The sequence below is a fragment of the Cebus imitator genome, unplaced genomic scaffold, assembly GCF_001604975.1.
Source record: "Cebus imitator isolate Cc_AM_T3 unplaced genomic scaffold, Cebus_imitator-1.0 Scaffold61, whole genome shotgun sequence".
Lineage (NCBI taxonomy): Eukaryota > Metazoa > Chordata > Mammalia > Primates > Cebidae > Cebus > Cebus imitator.
Genome location: NW_016107376.1, coordinates 9,365,357 through 9,380,209, shown reverse-complemented (window position 1 = coordinate 9,380,209; position 14,853 = coordinate 9,365,357). Strand labels below are relative to the sequence as shown.

Here is a 14,853-nt window from a genome sequence, read left to right as displayed (position 1 = left end):
AAAAAAAAAAAAAAAAAAAAAATGAGAAGTTATCCAAAATGATGGCTCTGAAACATAATGAGGATATGCAAAGAAAAAGGGAGATAATTTTGACTAGGCCACAATAAAAGCACTCTAAACACAATGTAATAATTCTTCATATCACTCCTGGACAAGAGGAGACCATGACTTTCAATACCATTTGATATCAGTTAATGAACCTCCTGCCAGAGAAATTAGGTCACAAAAATGACAGCTATGGTATGAAGAGCTCATTGAGTGGAGTTGTATCAATCCATTTATATACACAGCAATATATATATGCACATAAAAAGTGTATATACTATACATCCACATATTATATACACAGACACACACACAAACGCACACAAGAAAATATACTCTCAGAGGTTGGACATGGTGGCTCACACCTGTAATCCCAGCACTTTGGGAGGCCGAGGTGGATGGATCACCTGAGGTCAGGACTTCGAGACAAGCCTGGCCAACATGGTGAAACCCCATCTCTACTAAAAATATAAAAATTAGCCAGTCATGGTGGTCCATGCCCGTAATCCCAACTGCTCCAGAGGCTGGGGGAGGAGAATCCCATGAACCCAGGAGACGGAGGTTGCAGTGAGCCGAGATCATGCCACCGTGTACTCCAGCCTGGGTGACAGAGTAAGACACCATCTCAAAAAAAAAAAAAAAAAAAGAGAGAGAGAGAGAACATATACACTCACAGAGAGTACATGTATACATCACTATCACACCCTTGCAATTTGACCATTTTTCAGGAGTTCTGGAATGAATGGTAAACATTTTTTGGTAGCAAATAGTATGTAATTTTCCTTAAGATCTTATTTGTGTTTAAATGTAAATCTTTCCATTAGAACTTTTATTTGACATTTTGAGTATACATACTTTCCATCTCATGTTTAGGCCTTGGCATCCCATCACTTAAATGAAAATCGTGTCCATCTTTTGGTGAATGATCCAACTATACTCAACATCAAATATCTCACAAGAAAAAACAAAGGGAACAGAACCTACTTTGCAATCATTACATGCCAGAGACAAGTTCAGATGAATACAACAGAATATATGTGCTTTCTTTCCCTCTATCCCTTTTGTAACTTGGTTTTCCAGTCCAAGGAACTAAAGAATTCTAACACTTAATGCATTTCCAACATGAGTACAGAGATGACTTAGACCATTTCTCTTAAACAGAAATCAAAGTTTTTCCACAAGTACTAACGATGTTAAGAATGAACAAAATCTTTAAAGGTTAGAAAATGCGACAGGTTCAATTGCACACCTACTCCCAGATTTCTAGATGACTCTCTGTGCTTTCGGGATAGATTATCTTAATGTGCTTATATGGTTTGCAAATATTAATAAACTCCCTGAATCATCTCAATATTAAAATGCCCTTTTTCCACTCCAGAGATCTACTTTTAACCATTTTCCTCTAAATTCAAGTCAGTTAATAAAATAAGGAAACTCTGATCTCCAAAAAATGGCTTAGGGAAATCTCACTTGACACTGCAACAGATAGATGAAAAAAAATAACAATAATAAGTGTATCTATATACCGGCCTGAAGTAGAGCAAGGAGTAGAGAGGCATATGGAGACTGTGTAGGATACATCTTCGATATTTACTGTTGCATTTTTTGTCACAAAGTATATATAACAAAAAACTTACTGTTTTCTGCATTCAACTTAGTGGCATTACATACATTCAAAACGTTGTACAACCATCACCACTGTTCATTTCCAGAACCTTTTTATCATCCCAAACCGAAATTCTATACCCGTGAAACTATCTCTCCCTTTTCCCTTCCCCAAGCCCTGGTAACCTCTATTCTACTTTTCGTCTCCATGAATTTACCCATCCTAGTCACCTCATGAAAGTGAATACATACAATACTTATCTTTTTGTATCTTATTTCACTTAGCATAGTATTTTCAAGATTCATTCAGGTTATGGCAGGTATTAGAATTGCATTCTTTTTATGGCTGAATAATATTCCATTGTAGCATAATATTCCAATATAGAACATCACGTTTTATTTATCCATTCATCTATTGATGGGCATGGGTTATCTCCACCTTTTAGGTATCGTGAATAATGATGCTATTAACACTGGCTTATAAGTACCTGAGTCCCTGCTTTCTTTTGCGTATAGGATTGGAACTGCTGAATCATACAGTAATTCTATGTGTAAATATTTATGAACTACAAAACTGTTTTCCACAGTAGCTGTATCATTTAACATTCCCAACAGCAGTCACTGAGGATTGCAGCTCAATATATTTAAGTATTATCTAATTCACTAATTCAGAATAATGTTTACCTCTATTATTCTTAATCAGGATTATTTTTCCTGAGACTAAAAAAACCATGATGAAAAATCAGAAACGGCATCTAAAGACTTTTATTATTTTCTTTCCCATTGAACGATTTAAATAAAAGATATAGAAGGTATAGAATGGGTTTTTAAAACCTTTAAAATATTAAGAGAAAGTGAAGCAGAATATCCTAGAAATACATTAAGTATCCCATATGTAAAATGTGTACTACAAAAACTGGTCAAATCTGACCCCTAAGCAGTCACATACTAGAAAACCTCGTATCTGAGTAACCAAGTATAAAACGTAAAATATTGTCCTGAAGTCTTCTAAAAGAAACTTACTCTCTTTACCGGCAAGTTCATACAGTACCTGGAACTAAGCTGCCCAGGAGAATCTTGCTTTAGTAAAATCAGAGGAGGAAGACGGGTATAGCTTACTGAAATACTGAACTCATGACTCCCACAATTCTGCCCAAATGCAAAGGCAGGAGAAATGAAGCTGAAAGCAATAATGATGCACCTTAAACCTTTAACACCTGCTCTCACCAATCTGCCCTCAAATGCTTACAGGTGACCAAAGAAATCAACAAGCAGCAAAACAAATCTCAATAGAAAAACTCCAAAACCAATAAACAGGCACAGCTGGAGTCTATTGGTAGAGTGGGGTGCAGTGGGGGAGATATTGTGCTTATTGTTGTGATATATTTTGCAAGAAAATAACATAGTGCTACCCATTGCTGGTCAGCTGTTTCTCGTTCACATAATGGCATTGAGTCAATCAACATTTATTTCATGGCAATCAAAGAGAACCAACTTTCCATGGGCTCCTGAATCTCTATGAAAAGCCCAGCAGCAGACCAGCATTAATGAACACATTCTGCATTTTCACACTGCTTTTAAATAAACTGATTTTCCAAAGGTGCTTAACAGTGGTTTGTTCTTTTAATTAGGTAAATATTCCTCTTAAGATCTATTTAAACTTCTGATATTTATAGTAAAACCTTTTCATAAAGAATAGGCAGCCGAACTTTATCCTAGCCTTGCCTGGATAATTGCAAATCCCTAATTAGTTACATGTAGAACAATGGAGTTATTTTTAATAGAGACCCCTCTTTCATAGGCCATGGGGAATCTTAAATCCCTTAAAAATAAATTAAATCATTCTAGTTCCTAGAATTTTAGAATCTTCAACTATTTCTAAAACATACTACCTTTGTTCATGTATAAATATCACTTTCTAGACAATTATTTCAATAATTGTGCATTCGGATCATGTCAATTTAAGTAAATTTTTCTGACTAGTTGGCCTTTATGAAATCTTTACTACTCTTTCCAGGGTCAAAACAAAGATGGATCCTTAAATTTTAATATAATTTAGAAGCCTTGAAGTCTAACACAGCCTGAAGGTCCTCCAATTTTAATATTGCTCCCATTTCAGAAGGTAGCAAAGAAACGAACTTACCACCATCCAGCCCTAGGAGTTTGGTGGTAGATACTCTATATGAGACTCTAAAAACATCAGAACACAGTAGAACATTCCATTACCAAAGAACCTGGTCTAGATCTCAATGAATGCATTCTGAGTCAATAAACAAGTAACTGAAATAAAATTACATTTAAAAATCAAATATAATCATTTAACAGAAGACACACTTTGATACTTCCTAGAACTTCAAATAACACTGTGACTCAACACCATCTCAGAAAAATCCCCCACCATCCCCCAAAATGGTTATTTGAAACTGACAATGTGTTTTAATGATATTACAAAAATAAAACAGGACCATGCAAGGTGGCTCATACCTATAATCCCAACACTTTGGGAAGCTGAAGCAGGGAGACTGCTTCAAGCCAGAAGTTACAGACCAGCCTAAGCCACCACATGAGACCTTGTCTCCGTACAGGTAAAAGGTATTAGCCAGGCATGGAGGCGTGAACGTACAGTCCTAGCCATAGTCCTACTTGGGAGGCTGAGGTGGATCACTTGAGCCCAGGAGTTCGAAGCCATAGTGAGCTATGACAGAGCCACTGAACTCCAGCAACAGTGAAATGGTGAAAAAGAAAAAGAATAAAAACTTAGAAGCTGATGTATAAGCTGACATCAACCATCGCCAAGGGCATCAGAAATTCGGATCCAACACTTGCGAGAATGCTGAACTTGCATATCTTAACTGGGAGAAATGAAAAATTCAAGAAGTGATCCATTTTCAAACTGACAAACATCCTCATCTGTATGTAGATGGCTGATTATGACAGTCTATCAATCTTACGTGATTTATACTTGGTGGTTTTAAAAACATTTCTGGGCCGGGGCAGTGGCTCACGCCTGTAATCCCAGCACTTTGGGAGGTCGAGGCAGACGAATCACGAGGTCAAGAAATCGAGACCATCCTGGCCAAGATGGTAAAACCCTGTCTCTACTAAAAATAAAAAAATTGGCTGGGCACGGTGGTGCACACCTGCAGTCCCAGCTACTTGGGAGGCTGAGGCAGAAGAATCATTTGAACCAGGGACGCAGAGGTCGCTGTGAGCCGAGATCTCATCACTGCACTCCAGAGACAAAGCGAGACTCTGTCTAAAAAAAAAAGAAAAATTAAATAAAAACATTTATGTCCCCTGATCTTCAATTGCCACCCCACATACCTTCTGTTTCCAAAGACTGGTCCTTGACATTAAACCTGCATCACAAATACTCCCCTCCAGGTGAGCTTGTTCCTAGGGACTGGCCTCTCACCGGATGTACCTTGCAAAGTGCTCAAGCATCATCAAGTCATTCTCCCAGTTGGGCCTGAGCTTGTCCAGCTGCCCCTATCTGGCCACAATAATTCAAGCATGCTCTGCCTCTTTAAAACACATAATGTTGGCCGGGCGTGGTGGTTCACGCCTGTAATCCCAACACTTTGGGAGACCGAGGCGGGTGGATCACGAGGTCAAGAGATCGAGACCGTCCTGGCCAACATGGTGAAACCCCGTCTCTACTAAAAATACAAAACATTAGCTGGACATGGTGGCGCGTGCCTGTAATCCCAGCTACTCAGGAGGCTGAGGCAGGAGAATTGCCTGAACCCAGGAGGCGGAGGGTGCGGTGAGCCAAGATCGCGCCATTGCACTACAGCCTGGGTAACAAGAGCGAAACTCCGTCTCAAAAAAAAAAAACACATAATGCCATAACCACACTATATATTTTAAGGCAAAATATATACATAAAGACACTCAGCAAACTAAAGAACAAAGCTTCTCCTCAACCACCTAAGTGAATTCTCAACAGCTTTAAGAATGAAAGTTAATGTACTTGAAAATAATGTCTTACCACATAATAATCTCACTTAATGGATTAACCTCATTAACATGAAGAAAAGGCAAGTATGATTTCTAAAGTGGAAAGGCAGGTAAGGTTGCAAAGATTCCCCCACGCTGAAAATATGATTCTTTTCCATTCTCAGCTGTAATTGCTGAAATCTCAGGGAATAAGCTAAGGTAATGCACAAAGACTAAAGCCTTATGCCTGTATCATTCAGTGCTGAAAGTTCCTCTAAGAGACTGCACTTTTTCCCCCTTCACCTCAAAAACAGCCCTGAATCAAGCCTGGCCTGTCCACTTCAGCAACACTAGCTCAGCTAAGACCAACTTCCCAAACGCACAGATATGGGACAACTTATGTACAGCACAACTTTCGAGAGGTCACAAATCACCTATTCCATTAGGAGTGGGGTAAAAATAAAACAACAGTATCTAAAGCTAGGACCTTATTTACTAATCACAAAGAAAAACAAAGCATTTTTCAAACTGTCCAAGCACGATTTGGAGGGCTCTGAAAATGTGCAAAGAAATACCACAGGACCAGCTCAGTTTTAAACTTTGGAATTGAATGAACTATGGAGTCTGCATAAGGCTTTGCCAAACACTTTTCAATATAATGACTCATTAATCCTTTGTGACAACCATTTGAAAAGGTATGAGTTAGATCTTTCCTCCTTATATTAAAATGAGGAAACCCAGACTTAGAGAGGTTCAAAAGCTTATCAGGGACCCAGCTGGAAAGTAAAGTCACTCCTACGAGGGAGATATTCCAATTTCAGACTGATGCTCAAATGTGGCCCTCATCTTCGTCCATCATTGAAACATCTTTACCCTTCAAGATTATAGTAAATTTCTCATTTGTATGAAGCATTTGGGAATGTCCTACAAATCAAGCCATACGTCATGGGTTAAGTCACGTTTCCTATATTTGTCACACTCACTAGGACACTATAATCCTATTTATAACATGGTTCTTATCCTGAAAATAGTACAGCGGTCCCAATGGTCAGGAATGGGTATGAACGCGATGTTTCAGTTATCTGAATGGTCTCAGTAACTGATGCCTTACCTGCAGCTGAATTGACAATTTTCAAAGAGCTGGAAGCAATGTAATTCACATAACACTAAAATAACATAGAACAATTTAAAGATAATTTACAGACATAGGTCCTTCAGGATATGTCCCGAGTTAAGACTATGAACTGCAATTATCCTTGGACAGTCCTATAACTATGGAAGGTACAGTAGATTCAGATATATTTATACTGAACCTGGCAGCTGCCTCTTAAAAATCCTAATAAAAAGAGACTACATTATAATTTGCCTTTTCCTGAGGGTAGTGTGCGCGCGCGCGCGCGCACACACACACACACACACACACACAAAAGGTACTGGGTTATCGGATATGTATAGCTAGAATCCAATCCAAATAAAAGAATGCTTACTTTAACATGAGTTGGAATTTTCACTATTCCATACAAAATCAGAAAGTTGTTGAAATTCCTTTTAGCAAATGAAACTCTAAAATACAATGAATTTAAATTAAATCCACTAATCAGAATACTATTTGATCATCTGCCATCAAGATGCTCTTTCTGTTTTAATCTTATACATATTCTTCCCCATTCACAGATGAATCCAATGTGTTTAATATTTGATTTTTATACTCTGATAGTAAGAGAATGATTTTAATTCTTCAGATTAATTCTGCAGCTACATGAGGAAAAGTGAATAATGGGATTTACTGATACTTATGAAGTCATTTGAAAAGAACTGTCAAATAAACAGATGAACATGGGTGTGAGAGGATCGGTTTTTCAACTTTCTATTCGTGACTTTTCACATTGCTTCCTATTTATACACCTTTATTACACTAAAATAACCAACAATCTCTGACTACTTTTTCAACAACTCCTATATTAAACCAAAAACATATATCAAAGTTTTTTTTTTTTTTACCAGTTTTAACAATGACATGTAAGCACTGCTTTTTAAAACCAAATAGTTAACAAATAATGTGCATATTTTATCCACTCTCCATATGAAAGAAGTTGAGCTATAGCTAACTCAGTCTTTAAATTCCATTTAAGGACTGAATGTAATTTCTGTTATCATAGAAGAAAGAAAAATGAACCAAGAGATCTAAAGAGCAGTATGCAGCCAAGACAACATGGTGAGACCTGTCTCTACAAAAAATAATAATAAACAGCCTGACATGGTGGCGTGCACACCTGTAGTCCCAGCTCCTGGAGAGGCTAAGGAGAAAGGATCATTTTAGTCTGGGAGGTGGAGGCGACAGTGAGCCCTGATCCTGCCACTGCACTCCAGCCTGCTGAGGCTCAAAATAAAGGGCAAGATGACCCAGCTACATGTGAAAAGATTTGGGAATCAAAAAGTTCTATACTTTGCTCTCCAATATGGTAACCACCAGCCACAAGTGGCAATTTAAATTTAAAATAATTACAAGTAAATAAAACTTTGGCCAGGTGTGTTGATTCACACCTGTAATCCCAGCACTCTGGGAGGCTGAGGCAGGTGGATTACCTGAGGTCAGGAGTTCCTGACCAGCCTGGGCAACATGGTGAAACCCCGTCTCTACTAAAAAATACAAAAAATTAGCCAGGCGTGGTGGCGGACACCTGTAATCACAGCTACTCTGGAGGCTGAGGCAGGAGAATTGCCTGAACCCGATAGGAAGAGGTTGCAGTAAACTGAGATCCGGGCACTGCACTCCAGCCTGGGTGACAGAGGGAGACACCATCTCAAAAAAAAAAACAAAAACAAAAAACCAACAACAACTTAAACTGCTGTTCCTCAGTCCACTAATTACATTTCAAAGACTCACTTACATGTGCCTTGTGGCTGCTGTATTGGACAGCACAGACAGAACCATTACCAACACTGAAGAAAATTCTATTGGATGGCACTGTTGGTAGCTACGCGATCTTATGCAAGTTACTTAATTCTGGGAATCTCAATGCCCTTGTTTATAAAGCGTGCATAATACCACCTAAATCGAAAGACTATTAGAATTTTAATGAGATAATGTATAAAAGCACAGGAAATAGTGCTCAGTACACATCAGATATCCCAGAGAGGTAGCTATTAACACAATCCTGTATTAAACTTCGGTCTTTAATGGTGACCCTCAATAAGTCACTTTCCTTCCTAGGCCTCCTTTTCTAAAACCAAAAAGTGTGGGAAGTTCTTCCAGTTAGCTTCTAATGAACCTATCAATCAAATGCTACTGGGTTAAATAAAGAATTGAGCAAAAGGAGCACAAACTCCTACTGAGTAAACTACCACCTAGACTCCAAGAGCCTAGAGCTTCCTTACAGATCCCACGCATTCTTCAAGAAACCCCAGAAGACTGGCTCTCCAACATAACCATCGTCTGATGTGAGCTATTTATAAAGTCTGTCTTAAAAGATTACCGGAATATCTTTCTGTAATTGTATATACTGTAATTAGAAGCTACAACCTCCTATTTTATGATGAGATCCTGCAGTTTTAACATCTTTTAAATGAACACTATCTTTACAGATGAATTCTTTTTTATCTTTAAGTCATTTAAACCACAACACTTTAAAAGCACGTGTGAGTTTAAAAACTATTTTGTAATGACCGATTTTTTTTTTTTTAATCTATGCCTCATTCTCAGCCACCCTGTGGGTGCCCCTCTGGTGACTAAACAAAGTGAGAATTGTACCTTCATGGGTGAGGTCCCTTTGCAGGGCCAGAAACTTGCCCAGAGACTTTATCCTTGTTAACAGCTGCTCCCAGGGAGCCAGGAAATTTACTGATCCAGTAAATTTCAGAGTCAGCCTCCAATGAGGGGGAACCAAGGGCCCCCACAAAAGACACCAAAGCAGCCCTCCCGGCTGCTATCCGCTGTGGGGCGGTGACCAGGCACCCAGGGTCACAGCTTTAACTTAGGGTTGGAGGAGCAACTCCGGCAGCAGAAATCATTACAGAGTTAAGCAATTTTGCCCAGGGCCTGAAGCCTCAAAAAAAAAAAAAAAAGTGTTATTCCAGAGCAGATTCCTTTTCTTCCGGGTCTGTCTGCCCCTTTTGACTCTTTGCCCACAACCACCGGGCCTCCCCATTCCCAATGCCCCACCTCTTGCCACATTTATTAAAAAAAAAAAAAAAAAAGGGGGAGGAAGGAAGGAAGGGGAAGGAGAGAAAGAGAAGGAGAAGAAGAAGAGAAAAAGAATAAAGAAAGAAAACGATTTTAAGAAGCATATTCCCTCTTCCTTAGCTTTTTTTTAGCAAGGCCTGGAAACTGGAGGAAATTCAAATCAAATTAGTTGCACATTAAAAAATAAACAGACAAGCAATCAGGGGGTGCCCACCCAACAAAAGACCTCACCCGTTCCAAAATATGATTAAGCCTGGGAGGGAAGAGGGGGAGGGGGACTAAAAACCAGCAGGGATGGAGAGAGAAACCTGTGGCTTTTTGGCCCCAGCGTTGGCCCACTGCGGCCAAATTCTGAATTTTGTTTAAAGAAAATGCTGGGTCGAGGAGAAAAGAAAATAAAAAGTTGCAACTTTTAAGGAAGTCTGTCTGGATAAAATGCCATTGCTTCCCTCCGTCTGGGAAGGCAGGGGGGGAGCTGAGATTCCAAAAGCTCCAGCTCCGACCGCGCACTCCTGGAAGCCTCCCCGCCAACGACGCCGCTAGGCGGGCCAGCCCCGTCTCCCGAGACGGCGGGCCCGGGCGCTCTGGCTCCCACGGGACGCCCGCACCCCGACCTCCGGGGAAGTTCGCAGGCACAGCCCGAGGCCGCACTCTCCGCCGGGAGTGACAGGCCCTTCCCACGCCGGCCGGCCCCGGCCTCGCCGCGGGCACCAGACGGTCCGCGCGGCCCCTCCCGGCCGCCTCGGGGCGCAGATTCCGCCCGCCCGCCCCTCCCCGGCCGAGGCGCCCCTCCCCGGCCGAGGCGCCCCTCCCCGGCCGAGGCGCCCCTCGGGGTGACCGACTGACCGGAGCTCCGCTGGCCCACACACCGGGTCGCCCGCTCCTTCCCGCCGCGCCCCGCTCCCCCGCCCGAGCTTCCAGCCGCCAGGCTCGCCAAGTCCGGCCGCGGCCGCCGGTTACCGCCCCCAGCCCGGGGGGAGCCCGGGGGGCAGGACGGGGAGGGAGGACGTGGCGCGCTCGGAGGTGGCCAGCGGCGGGGCGGGGAGTGTCCCGGAGAGGCCCAGCGGGGGCGGGGGGACGGGCCGGCGCGGGCTTGGGGCCCTCCCCGCGAGCATCCCCGAGTTCGAGGCCCCCGGCCGCCCCCGCCGGCGTGGAGAGGCGGCCCCAACTTCCAGCCGCACTTCGCACACCCGCCCTCTCCCCTCCACCATATGGAAATCTGCAGCCTCGGAAAGTGACACGTCGAAGATTCCTCGGCCTGGCCGCCCGCCCTCCCCCACGGGCAGCGTTCCTGCCGCGGAGATTCCGGGAGGGGGAGCGGATTCCTCGGACAAATCTGCTGGGAAGGCTGGGGGTGGGGGAGGCCGCGAGCCACGGCCCAGGTTTTTGTTTTTTTTTTTTTTTTAGGAGGAATCTCCCCGTTTCTTTCACTCCTCCAAACCCTGAGGAGGGGGCACAGGCGCGGGCCGCCCCTCCCGGATCCCGTGTTCCCGGGGCGCCCCCGCACTCCGGCGCCAAGTTGTGCCGGGAAGCCCAGGGCGCTCGCGGGACGCGCACGCACTTCGGCGGACTCCGCGTCAGGCCGGGGCTTCCCGGCGCCCCGCGACCCGGCGGTGGAGCGCGGCTCCCGCTCCCCTCCTGCCCGGCTCCCGCACGCCTCACCTTCCCGGGGCTGAAACGCGGGGTCCGGGCGCGCCGCACACCGGGCCGCCCACGCCTTCCCAGCCGGCAGCCCCGAGCGTCCCTGCCGCCCCCTCCGCCGCTCCCGCCGCGCTCCTCCTCCTCCAGCCGCCGCCGCTCAAATAACTACCAGGAGGGTTCGGTGGGGGATTCCGCCATGTCAATGATGTCGTGACCACATGGGGCTCTGGGGCCCGCCCACTACCGTAAACCACCGAGGACACCTGCAGCCGCAATCGCAGACTCGCAGAAGCTGTGGGGCCTCGCCTGTCCCCCGGCCCTGCCCAGCGAAGCAGAAACTTCTTTTGGTTCAGCCAGACTGAAGAAACCTGAGGCTCAGGAATCTAACAACGCCTGAACGGCCAGGGCTGCGCGTTCTGCAGATCGCCAGAATAATATAAGAGCAGTGTTTACTCAGTAATAAGCCTAAGACTGACTTTTTTTCATTTACACGTATATTTCCCTTTTTGTTGTTGTTAATCCCCACAGCAACCTGGTGAGCTATATTACTCCCCTCTCTATTTCCCACAGCATTTTGTTCGTACAGTTAACAGTATAAGCAAATGTTATTGTACTGAAGTTAAAATATCTATTTCCTCCTTTTTGTTCTTGTTGTTTGTTGCTTGTTTTGGGGACTGCCGGCACGGGGCAAGCATGAGCCACCACACCTTTTTTTTTTTTTTTTTTTTGGTAGAGAAGGATTCTCAGTAGGTTGCCCACGCTGGTATGGAACTCTTGAGCTCAAATGATCCTCCCACCTCGGCCTCCAAACTGTTGAGTTTACAAGCATGAGCCACCTCGCCCAGCCTTATTTCTCCTTTCAATACCCGATTCGTTTCTCAAGGACGGAGACTGTTTCTTGATTTTATCTTTATATCTGTAAAATATAGCACAGTGCAAGGACCACTATAGGACTCAGTAAATAACTGTTGAGTTTATATTAAGTCAAATGTAATGTATTTCTGTTGTACAGGCTCAAAGAAGTTAACAGACTGCATCCCATCCCACCCCTCGAATTATCCAGGAGACAAGAGAGCAAAACTCAGCTTAAAGAAGCCCCTTCCATCCATAGTGGTCCAGGTATTCTGAATAACTACGTTCAGCCTCAACTATTAAGCTACAAAGGAGCATTCAGTGAGTCACCAGAGACAATATATTACTTTCGTTAATCTAAAAAAAAAATATATATATATATATATATACACACACACAGTAACAGTATGTAATACTCTATTAAAGTCTAACGAATACAAAAGAACACTGAGAAATAGCTCCTTCCCTTGTACAATTTGCCATTCATTCTTGGAGATTTTTGCCTTTTTTTTTTTCTTGGGAAGCAATGGTGAATCCAGGGAAAGGGAACCTCATTTGTAAATGGCTTATTTACTGGGCAGCTCCTCACAGGGGAACTTGAAGCAATCTTTCTAAAACATAATTCCAATTCTAGGTCATAGTCCTGCATAAGGAGGGGGGAAAAGGCAAATTCTTGTCCTGGCATAGACCCCATTTGAGTCCAAATGCCTTCTCTGGCTGCAGACTTCTTGGCTTCCTCGGGTGCCATGCCCTCAGCTCACTTGACCTTTCGTGGCCCCAGAAGTTACCTGTGTCCCTTTGTATGTGCCTTCCCTCTGTCTGAAACATACTTCTTCTTCCCTATTTAAGATCACTTACTCGTCCTTGATCTCCAGCTAAAATCAATCCGTCCTTTCCTGCCTGCAGACTCATACCTCTTTTTCCCACAATCTTATTTATTTGAGATGGAGTCTCACTTTATCACCAGGCTAGAGTGCTGTGGTGCCATCTAGGCTCACTGCAACCTCCGCCTCCCAGGTTCAAGCGATTCTCCTGCCTCAGCCTCCCAAGTAGCTGGGACAGGTGCACGCCACCACATCCAGCTAATTTTTGTGTCTTTTAGTAGAGACAGGATTTCACTGGGTTAACCAGGATGGACTCGATCTCCTGACCTTATGATCTGCCCGCCTCGGCCTCCCAAAGTGCTGGGATTACAGGCATGAGCCACCGTATCCAGCCATTTCCCCACAATCTTATAATCCTTGTCAGTTCTCACATTGAAGTTATTGTTTTGTTTTGTTTTGTTTTAGGCTACAGTGCAGTAGCATGATCACAGCTCACTGCATCTTCAACCTCCTAGGCTCAAGCGATTCTCCCAACTCAGCCTCAGCCTCCCAAGTAGCTGGGACTACAGGTGTGTGCCATCATGCCTGGCTGATTTTTTTTTTTTAATTTTTTTGTAGAGACAGGCTCCCACTGTGTTGCGCAGGTTGGTGTCAAACTCCTGAGCTCAAGCACTCGTCCTGCCCCAGGTTCCCAAAGTGCTGGGATTACAGGCTTGAGCCACTGCGCCTAGCCTGAGGTTATTCTTTATCTCTTCCACTTGACTGAGTTTTGTTTATGTTTATATCCCTGGTATCAACCTAGAATTCTGCTTTGAATATAAGAACCCCTTATGTTTGGTGAATGAATTAACTGTAACATATGTGGAAGAATCAATGATTAGATAAGCAAACTTCAGAGTGTGAAAGGTTAAAATCATGTTGAAGGACAAGCCTGGCAAAGGAGATAAAAGCAGGCAAGAGGAATTTGGAGGACAAATTTATTTATTCCTGTTTCTTCCACTAGATTGAATTTCTTCTTATTAAGAAGCAGAAGAATCAATGTACCTAAAATGCTTTATAATTCCAAATGCGTGTTCATATATATGATCTCAGTGCTTCATTCATCTTCTTTGCCCTAACACCAGTTTTGGCACAGAAAACAAGCCCATTAAATGTTTGCAAAATGAGAGGAAGTATGGTACGGGGGGAGGGCATAGAATTTAATGAGAGAAAAGCCAGTGATGTTGGGCATAAAGTTCTCCAAACCTGAATTTTCTTATTTGTTAAATTGTGATCGTTAACAAACCTTCTGGCCAAGGTTGTTGTAAGGATTAAAGAACTCAAGGACCTGGTGCTCAGTAAGTAAATATTGGCTACTCCTTGAATGAATCAATGAATGAATGAGTAAATGAATTAACAAGGATACCTTCCTTAGAAGGATTAACAGGACAGAATTGGAAGCTTCAGAGGAAAAGGTGGAACTTGTGATAGATGGCTCTCACCTATACTTTGTGAGATTTAGATTTAATACAATGAGAACACTGGGATTATTGAGGCACGGAGCAATTGAAACAGGTCTCAAGGTTGATTATCTCAGCAGCAGGATATAAAAGAACAAGGCTCATGTCAGAGATGCATGCCCTGTGGTGGCGTGTGCCTGTAATCCCAGCTTCTCAGGAGGCTGAGACAGGAGAATTGCCTGAACCCAGGAGGCGGAGGTTGCGGTGAGCCGAGATCGTGCCATTGCACTCCAGCCTGGGTAACAAGAGCGAAACTCCGTCTCAA

General features: G+C 43.3%; 1 protein-coding gene across 2 annotated transcripts in view; it reads right to left on the bottom strand.

Moving 5' to 3' along the window:
- FNDC3B (fibronectin type III domain containing 3B) overlaps positions 1 to 11,583 on the bottom strand; it is a 374,192-nt gene extending 362,609 nt beyond the window's left edge. The window contains exon 1 of one of the 2 annotated variants that reach the window (XM_017529886.2): positions 11,435 to 11,583. The gene's annotated coding sequence lies outside the window, so the exon portion shown is untranslated. Of the gene's footprint in view, positions 1 to 10,618; positions 10,719 to 11,434 lie in introns of those variants that run through there. The other variant, XM_017529887.2, reaches the window with a different exon arrangement.
- Positions 11,584 to 14,853: the final 3,270 nt, after the last annotated feature.